Raw genomic sequence first — 10,846 nt, forward strand, 5'->3', positions numbered from 1 at the left:
GTTTCTTAAGTCTCCCTCAAAATGGACGGCTAAGCTCTCGTTTTCGTTTACTGTCATATAGTCACGTTCCTATAATATGCCAGTATTTCCTGCTGCTGTGTTTCTAGTCCTAAATAAGGGGCTTTAGCCAAGGAAAAGAACTTTAGTAATTTATGTTCATAAGTATTACATTTACTAAGTATAAGTTTATAAATCAAAACTCATTGTGTGATAGTTTTTGTATTTTTGTAAGAATGTACTGAGAAAGGAAGAATTAGAGCTGTTGACAAACATGATGGCGTCTCACTTAGCCCTAGAATCTTCTCCTATTTCCGAGTTCTGCACGATGGAGAAATAGACATTCTTCAATATATATATATATATATATATATATATATATATATATATATATATATATATATATATATATATATATACACACACAACCCACTTAGGCTTCTTTTTTTTATGCCAACCCTGAGTCAGGATGATCACCATGACCAGAATTATTTTAAGTTGGTGTTGACTGTTGTGCCACTACACTTATTGAACACTGTTTGCTCCTATCGAAGAAAACTTAATATAAGATCATTGATTTGATTGTTTTCTAACTTGCCTCGATATATAGAATTGTTCAAATTTTCTTAAGTTACAAAATTTACTAAGGCCTGTGAGATGTTCAATTTTTTTGGGGGGGTATTTAAATATTTTAACATAAAATACATTAAAATATGACGTATTGACAATTTTTTCGTCACATGTTTTAAGAATTTGAACATAAGTTAAAGTGAAATATACCAGTCATTTGGTTACTTTATGCAACTAACAATTGTAATAAAAAAATCAAACTGGCATTATCCAACTAAGTTGACTTTAAAAAATAGATTGAGAAGAATTCATGAGTAAATGCCATTGGTTGACTGACAGTCATTGACCTCTCTTTAATTACAGGAAAGGGAATTTTTTATTTTATTTTACTGATCATGGCGAGTAATAATAGAAAAGTTTGGCTTAATATAAATGTATTCATGTGTTTTCTCGTTACCATGATAAGTTAATTTGTTAATTGCTTCAGTCTCTCTCTCTCTCTCTCTCTCTCTCTCTCTCTCTCTCTCTCTCTCTCTCTCTCTCTCTCTCTCTCTCTCTCTCTCTCTCTCTCTCTCTCTCTCTCTCTCAAAATTCCATCATATTCATCACTTTATTGCTGCTCCCTCCACCTCACTCACAGGGTGCAGGACGAGGTGGCGAGCAGGGCGCCATAGAGCAAAGAAAGATATGAAGACAGAAAATTAGGTTTAGGAAAGACAGTGGTGGGTCAGTGAGCGGCGGGTGATACGGCGACATGAAGGGAAGAGCCGTGTGTGGAAGGGGTCTGCGAGGAGGCTACTTGGCCGCTTGTAATTTAAGTCTGAGCAGGGATAAGCAGTGAACCGAGAAATAGGGAGGAGCGGTGTAGGGAGGAGTGAATGAATAGTTCAAGACGCATGGTAAGGAAAGGAGAAGAATGTGTAGGGGTAGAAAGGGGAGAAGGAAGAGGCTTAGATTAAAGAGTAAAGATGAGGCACCTTCTTTTCGTTATTTATGGATTATCGCTGTTATGGCGAGTAAAAAGAAAATATATAGGTAATAACTTATTGGTGATCAGTAATATTAGTAACATGTTTACTTAAATTAAACCACCACGCTCTTCTTTCTTTTATATTGGTGTCTGCTGAGGGTGGCTAGGAGCGATCACACTTCAGGTTGGGAGGCGAGGAGCCAGCATCTTTGCCTAACTTATAGCCCCTCTTTGTTGTAAGGTGCCTGGAGACACAAATTGCACAAATGTACCTTTTTCTGAAACGATTATAAAACGTACACTGTAAAAAATTAAATATAAATTTTACAGAAAATTCATTGGCAACCAGGCTTTCAAACTTTTCTCTAAAATTTTCAGTTATCTATAAACAAGAATTTCCATATAAATAACAGATTTTCTGTAAATTTTAAATGATTGTGTATTTTTTTCCTTGTAAATTATCACAGGATTTTTCTGTATACCATTTACAGAAATTACTTGTCAAAAAAAGGGGAAAATGTATATCTCAGTTTTATTCTATCTTACTGGAACAGTACCGGCAAACAATATTTGTAGTTTACATGAACTTGTGGACAACTTAACAGTATCAATTTCTTAAGAAATTTCTAGTTAATATCCATATTGTGTACACTTGATGATAGCAGTACAGCACATAGATCCTTCATATATCAAACTAATTTGGAAAGTCTTGGTGGATAAAAAAAAAAAAAAAGATATGTCTAATGACTCGTTGGGATCTGACCCTTTTTTTTCTACATGCCAAATTTTCTCTGTACATCAGAAAAAAAAGTTTGTATACTTGTGTATGTGTACTACTGTATATGCAATTAAGACAATATAGTACATACATATCAAATTATGACTTTAGATACAAATGGTGGACATTACAATGCTGCTGCTCTCACTACACATTACTGTTTACAATTTGCAGCTGATCACATGCCTGAATGCCTGCTGGCCAACTGAACCATGCACCACATATTAATAAAGTGTATTCAGTATACACTGAGCAACAGTTCAAAAGGTTGACTGACTGGCAGCCAGGCAGGAGTATATTGTTTCCTCCAGATGGTCAGCATGTAAACGAAAGGCACACTGAGAGCAGTGGGCAAGTGGTATACACAAACTTTTTTATGACGAACTGAAAACTTTGCTGTATGCAGAAAAGAGCAGATATAAAAAAAACAGTGTTTGATAGAGCAAATTTGATATATTGAGGTCATATTCTGAATCAACAGCAATGTTTTAATTACAATAGTAAAATGCTTTAAACTCTCCAGTATCCATCCTAGTTATTAGCCAAAGGCCCATCCGGAGACTGCAATGTCTTGATAGGGGTGTACATGACTGTAAAACATCCGGATAATGACTTACTGTCTGAATAGTGAGCCTTACCCTCCAGATAGCAACTCTTACTGTCACGATAGTGAATCGGACACTTGTCTGGATAATGACGAGTCAGGATAATGACAGTCTGGATATTGGAGTGATTCACTTACTGCGGAAATGCAACTATTCAGCACTCGTGAGATTTTTTACATTTAATAACAATTTAAGTAAATAATTACTAAAATCATAATTGGCTCAGTAGAACTTATATTTACTAGGGCACTTTCAGGACTTTTTTTTTATGAATATTAAATATTCTTTTCTACATGAACAGATCTTGAGTATATCACACATCTACCTGACAATGTACAAAAGTACAAAAATATTTCATTACTTCTGTTGGAAATCACTTCACCTGAACCAAAGTATATGAAAATAGATTAATTGCTTCTAGTATCTGAAACATTCTTGGGAAAATAAGCAAGGTATTATTTAAACTGTATGTGTTTATGAGAGAAACACAGAAGGAATGCAAGGACTGAAATGTGTAAGGAATCTGATAACCAAGCTGAATAAAAAAGAAAAAAAAAGAAAAAAAAAAAAAACATCCTTTTAGAGAAAGCACGGCATCAGTAATAAGAAACACGGGAACCTGAACGCTTTCCCACTGCCCATGGAAAAGTTATAAACATGAGAAAATTCATAGGAGAAAGATTTTATTTAACACAATGTATCCAACAGCACATCGAGTTAGGGCATGGACAACCTGTATTTTCCTCATAATCTCACGTAAAAGATGAACTAGATAAGAGGCTTCAAAATCAAAATGAGGTAAAAGGAGAAATTACCTGAGCACATTTTAAAAATTAAAAATACATTAGACAAACTTGCAAAAATATTTCCACTAAACCACACTATACAATTTAATCAATTACTTGACACTTCATCAAAGAACAGTCCTAAAAAAAATAATAAATAAATAAATAAAAATAATAATGAATCTAAGCATTTCACTACATCACCAAGCATGGAGAGAACTTTAAATTATCACCATCATTACACTTCATTAAAAGAGAATTCCAGAAAAAAATAAATAAATCATAATGAACCTAGGCATTTAACTATACATCAACCAGCAGTGAGAGAACTTCACATCATCAACATCATCATCACCATTATAATCATTATGTATACCAATAAAAAAGAGCATTCCAGAAAAAAATTGATCCTAGGTATTTAATTATACATCACCAATCATGGAGAAAACTTGCATTATCATCATCATCACCACCATTATAATCATCATTATAGTTGGATGGAGAAAACTTGACATCATGATCATCATCACCATTATAATCATTACACCGTTAATAAGAGCATTCCAGAAAAAAAAAAAAATGAATCTAGGCATTTAAGTACATCACCTTTACAGCATCACCATTATAATCGTCATTGACGTATCATTAAAAAAAGAGCATTATTTAAGTACATCACCAAGATTGGAAGAGAAGTTTCATCCACTTGAGTATCACAATTCTAGTTTCCTCCCCTCTAGCGGCTGACAGCATCTGCAATAATTAAGATAATGAAAACATGATACAAAAGTTGCATTGTCTTCAGTCTTGAACACACAATACAAGTACTTTATATAAACAGTAATGTATATACTACAGGACAAATTGTTTAGTTCTACTGAAGACAATGGTAATAAATAAATTAAATAAATGATGGCCCACTAAGTTTCTAAATAGGGATGACCAGCCCCTTTCTCCAGGCACAAGCACATTGAAGCAATCTAACCATCATAGCACACTCATAGCTTCTCTAATAAAATTAGTAATCAAACAAATTAATTTTTGTGAGGTAAAATGAAATGGTAAATAAGACACTAATACATGTGACTTCCTGGAAGCTTATTTTTCACTTAACAAAAACCCAGTATAAGTGTTCCAAGATTTCTTAAAAGAAAATAATGATGATTAATCTCCATAATGATAAAACAATGTTTTCATAAGTAATAAATATTACCTTGTGGGATTTAACCCCACCAGTCTACATCAGCAATACCATTAATCAGGGACAGGACCTTTATAGTGACTTCAGAGTGCCTTTTGCAATGTTTTTTTCACTTCTGTCTTGCTCCCTAATTTGGTATTGATATCAACAAAACATCTGTAGTGATGGAGGGTAATGTACTATTGTGTACACATTGTATATAAGGTAAATTTTGTCTATATCCTTAAAAACTGCAATTCTATATATATATATATATATATATATATATATATATATATATATATATATATATATATATATATATATATATATATATATATATATATATATATATTTATTTATTTATTTATTTATTTATTACCTTTGAATGAACTCGAGTGTTGATGCAGAATCCATGGGGTACCTTATATTGAAGTTGTAATAGGAGGCTAACAGCATAGGTAGGCCAGTGGTAAATATGGCAATATGCTCAGTGACAACAACACCATCAATTGACAGCATATATCTTGTTGTAGTAAACCTTGATTCCCCTGAAAGCATTAAAAATAAATAAATAAATAAAAATAATATAGCCACCTGGTAAGGATTTCATGACTTGTCTGTAGCATCTTCACCCCTTTCTCACCAATGAATGCTTGTGGCAGAACTGCAGTAGATATTTTACCTCCTCTACCTAAAGCCTCTCCCACAAAAGACCAGGTAATAATAATGATGACATTTTTTATAGACCCTAAGATACTTCTCTATCATAGTTTTTTATAAGAATTACCCACACATCCCCTTCCTGTTCATTAAACATAAAGGAACCAATTAATAACTTTGTTAAAGGTAAAACGATAAGAAAACTACAATTATTTACACTGCTCCTGGTTGCAATATTACACCTCATTTGGTTACATATGTATATATAAATGATAAGCTGGTCCCTTCCAAGTCATAAATGTCATTTCTTGTTGTACTGGATACCTCCTAACTTGGTGACAAGTCATCACAAAGGTCTGAATTTGATGAGTAGATCATTTCAGTTGGCAAATCCTTAACTGTTTGATATGTGTGATGCCTACTTATTTGTGATTTAAGTGTGGTTGTCTTTGAGAACATTTTGGAGCACTGATTAAAGGGGCACTGAATCCTGGTGCCATCATCGATGTGCTGTCTCAAATGCTATAATAAATCCTTCATTCCATCACAAATCTGTTGGGACAACATAGTTTTACACTGTAATTTCAAATGGAGACTTAAGATCAACAATTTTTCTTCACTTTTTGACCTACGTTCTTGGTGGTCTCAGTATATATGAGCCTTTAGCCCTGCATGTGATGAAAGTGTCCATTTGTAGCCCCCTAATGGGCATTTGATAACTCTTCTGTATTAATTTAAATGCAACAGGCAATGATTTACATAATTTTTCACTGGTCTTGATACATGATTACAGAGAGGACATGCAGACTCTGAATCCATGACACAAAAGTAATTACTAAAAAATCAGTAGTACTTAGCTGTGCTTACTCTTCAGGTATTCAGGGATTATTACAACACTTAAGAAACAGACTTTTTTTCTAAGAGTGGTAGTGGACTCATGGAACAAACTGCACTACATTTTCACTCATTCATCAGTCTTCCACTCACCCATGTCCACCAGCTGGATGTAACAGACTACCACTTAACCTAGGTAACCAACCTAACAAACTAATGAAACTAACCACCATAACCAAACCATACCAAATTAGCCTGACCTAACTAACCAATCCTAGCAAACCAGCATAATTTAACATAGTTATACAATCAAACTAACCAAACTAAGAGTGCAGGTGAGGCCCCATTAGTTAATATTGTAGTTTACCAATGACTTCATGCATAAAACATAATTTATATTAGGTAGGTAAAAAAAATGAGTACACCATGCACAAATAAACACACTCTTAGTAATGACATGGCTTACAAGCTGAGGTTAACCAACCATTGAATTGTCACTTACATGCAAGAGAGGAGACCAGGAATGTTGTTGGATGCAAGGCCCTTAGGCCTTAGGGCCTTAGGAGGTAGGTAGGTAGAATGGCTGTGGCTGTGCCCTTCGTGGTGTTTTTGTTGAGGCTGTATAGTTAAGCCTTAACAACAGCATCAACATAACCTCTAGTGTCCCAGAAGTGCAGTAAGCAGATAGTATCAAGCTTGATGAAAGTACAGGCCCAGGTCTTACTCAGTGCAGGATAAAAAAGGTGTAGCTACTGGTCTTGTACTGGCATTTGTCAGGCACCTCGTATTCATAAACAGAAAAATTGGTGGTTCAACAGTTGGAAATCTCGATGTACATGTAAGTACTCCTATGCTTTTAATATTCTTCTCATCATACTTCCTCAAAATTTCATACTGCTAAATGTTTCAACTGAGATAACAAAATATATTTCTTACCTTGCATGTTTCCCCAGAGTAGAATATTCCATCTTCTGGTTACTGAAGTTACTAGGTTGTCACCGAAATATATAGAACATCTGAACTTTTAATTTCATTATGAACAATTTTCATCATCACCTTAGGTAAAAATATTTGTATATGATAAAGGCACATTGACATACAAAGGCACTACATGACAAGTTTTCAGTAACAGTGCCACGTGTTGCAATAAACAATACACATCACAAATTATATGGAAAAAAAAGCATCTGAAGCATGTTTTTAAGGCTATTGGCATAACAGCAATGAATAAGTATTACATTCCAAGTATTTCATGAAGAATAATATTGAAGACAACCGCTTAGCAATAAAGAAAAAATCTGCAACATTTACAGAGACCCTGTTGCTTCGATTTACAGTGCTTATCTGTATTTAACTTTTATCTTGATTAAATATTATTTAGATGATATGGAGGCTTATGGTGTCTTGGCCCACACTCAACATTGCCTATTAAATGTTAACAAGGACTGAGCCAAGAAATTGAAGACATCACAACCAAAATGCATGTCACATACACCAGTCGTATTTGTAAACCTTGGTTACAGTTATTTCTTGTTAGTATTTATGGGAAATATACTGTAAAAACAACAGTTATTTTTTATAGTGTAGTAAGAAAGTTCCCTTAAAGACACCTAACGAGTAAGACTTTTGCACACACACACACACACACACACACACACACACACACACACACACACACACACACACACACACACACACACACACACACACACACACACACACAACATGGCAGCAGCAGGAGCAGGAGCAGAAGCAACAGCAACAGCAACGCAGACCTTTTTTCGTTATTGGTGAAGAAACAGTTTTTTTTTTCTTTTTGTCTTTAGGTTTTAACACGGTCCTCTGATTTTGTGTTTGTCTTGTCGGATGCAGCAGCAGCAGGACTTTTTTCCTTCCTTGCGGCCAGACGATGAGGATTGGGTTTTTCCTGCTCCTCCTGACACTCACAATTTACCGGTGAGTGACGGTGACGGAGCTGTTTTTGTAGCGCAGTGTACATCCTTCCATTTTTAGGTTTACGTTTTAGTGAAGCCTGTCATGCTTGCCTATGTTATTCCATGTGCATGTAAGGTAAGGCTGCTTGACAAAGTGTCTGACTCACTGCAGACACTTGCTTTATGCTGTAATGTAATCAAGTAATTTCTCAATGTTAAGGAAACAATGAGGCACAAAAGTGCCTCTCAATAAGATATGGTAATGAAAAGTATAATATGAAATAAATAGATAATAAATAAGTGAATAAATAAATAAATAAATAAATAAATAAATGGATGAATTAATTCATACCCTAGAGAACATTTCATACCTACTGAGCTTACCATAGCAAATACACTGATATGCTACAAAAATTGCACACAAGTATATGAAGATGGAAAAAAATGGGGGAAGTCTGTCTTGTGTTGTTATTTCTATGATTACTGCTCTTCTGAATTTGCCATCAGCATGCGTCTTTCCTTCCCCACGCTGACACTACACAAGACTTTCACCTTTATTCCGTTCCCTTTCAGTAGTCCAGGAGTTAAGCAATGTCTTCATTCTTTCATCCCCTTCATTGGTAAACTCTGGAATTCTCTGCCCATTTCTGTTTTTTCCCCTTCCTGTGACTAGTTGTTTTAAGAGTATTGAGGCACTTCCTGAAACATATTTAGATTTTTTATTATTGACATTTTTTTTTTTTTTTTTTTGTCTGTATGTATGGAAGCGGCAACTGAAAAGATATTTTTTTGTTCCTTTGTTTGTCATTTGCCAAGAAGATATGAGAGTGTGAATATAACTAGTGGCTATATGCAAATGTTAGAATACCATTTTATACTAACTCTAAATTAAACATGTATTGGATTGTTTACTCCAGTGTTTCAAGTTGAGCCGTCCAATATCTTTTGCATATAATTGATATTTGTGTTTGGCTATTTGAATTCTTATTTCCAAACGCATTTCCATGTTTTTAAGAAGCATAAAGGGTTGAAGAAAAATAAAGCTTTCCTTAGTCGTAATAGGTGTTAATGTTAATAACTAGTAGTAGTAGTAGTAGTAGTAGTAGTAGTAGTTGTGGTAGTAGTAGTAGTAAAGAGCAGGATTATCAGCTGGAGTGCACCAATTCAGTTTTTCTATTACTTATGTTTTCTTACTATTATTCCACACCTTGTCAATCCACGCAAGGAAAAACAAAAAAAAAAGAAAAAAAAGAGAGCGTATATTAAAAAAAAGTGAGAGGCAAGACCAGCAAGTGGAATACGCCCTGCCTTCTCCATAGACTTTACGTGTTTACTGCCGCGCTTCATATAATTATAGTCTTACGCTGGAGGCTCTTAATGCGGTGCATTTTTATGAGAGAATTTACTTTTTGCCATGAATCTCTCTCTCTCTCTCTCTCTCTCTCTCTCTCTCTCTCTCTCTCTCTCTCTCTCTCTCTCTCTCTCTCTCTCTCTCTCTCACAGTGATGTGCAGCAGTGTGGGTGTCGAGAGCAGAACAAACAGCCAAATATACGGCGACGGGCTAGTGTTTGCATGCTCCGCAGTTTGTATGTAAAAGAGGAAGGCAAGTGGTCGGGCGGGGACAATGAGAAGGAGGAGTAGGAGCAGGAGGAGGAGGAGGAGGAGGAGGAGGCGTAGCGTAGTGTAGTGTGGTCTGGATGGCGTGCAGGATTATGTGACGCTCAGAGGCAGCTTCTCTTCACTGTAAGCTTCTATTTAGAGTGAGCCACGTGACGGGGTGCGCTCTCAGGGTGATTGCTTGTATTGTATGCAGCCTGGCGGGGCTGTGGCACTCCTTGCAGGTTATTGTCTCAGGAGGGTAAGGTAATGTCGGATGTTAGTGTGATACTCTGCTGTGGATGATGAGTTGTGTTTGTAATGATACAGCGCCTGAAGTTTGTTAAAGTGATGCAGGTTGTAGAGCATAAATACAGTGACATCATCACCACTATAGTCTCTCCCTTTACGCTGTAACAGAATGATGTAATTGTGGTGATGTAGTCTGGGATAATGATGTACACTTGAAAAAAATAAATAAAAATCCCAGTAATATCAACAGTTCCATTCTCGTGAAAGGTTTAGTGTTCCTCCATTATTTTCTTTATCTTCAGCGTTTCCACTTTATGTTCACTTAACTTGACAAGTGTGTTCCACGTGTGTCCTTAGGCGAGAAAAAAAAAAAAACGTACCATTTTATACTCCATATCTTGATTTATACAAAAAATTTTTTTTACGATTTACTCTAAAACACTATTCTCTTTTTTTGTCTGCCTTCTTTTTCCTGTAATATGTTTCTAGCTACAAGCAAGTTTGTCCAGAAAAGAAAAGAAAAAAAAAATTATACTGTTTTTATATTCTTTTTTCATATTCTCACACAGAGAACAATTTTTAACAATAAATAGGGGTAAACTTTAGCTTCACCTCTTCCATCTCCTTTTAATTTGTCTGTAGAAAGGAAAAAATCTAAGTTCTTTTCTATATTTTCATTCATAT

The sequence above is a fragment of the Scylla paramamosain genome, chromosome 4 (genome assembly GCF_035594125.1).
Source record: "Scylla paramamosain isolate STU-SP2022 chromosome 4, ASM3559412v1, whole genome shotgun sequence".
In the NCBI taxonomy this organism is placed as follows: Eukaryota; Metazoa; Arthropoda; class Malacostraca; order Decapoda; family Portunidae; genus Scylla; species Scylla paramamosain.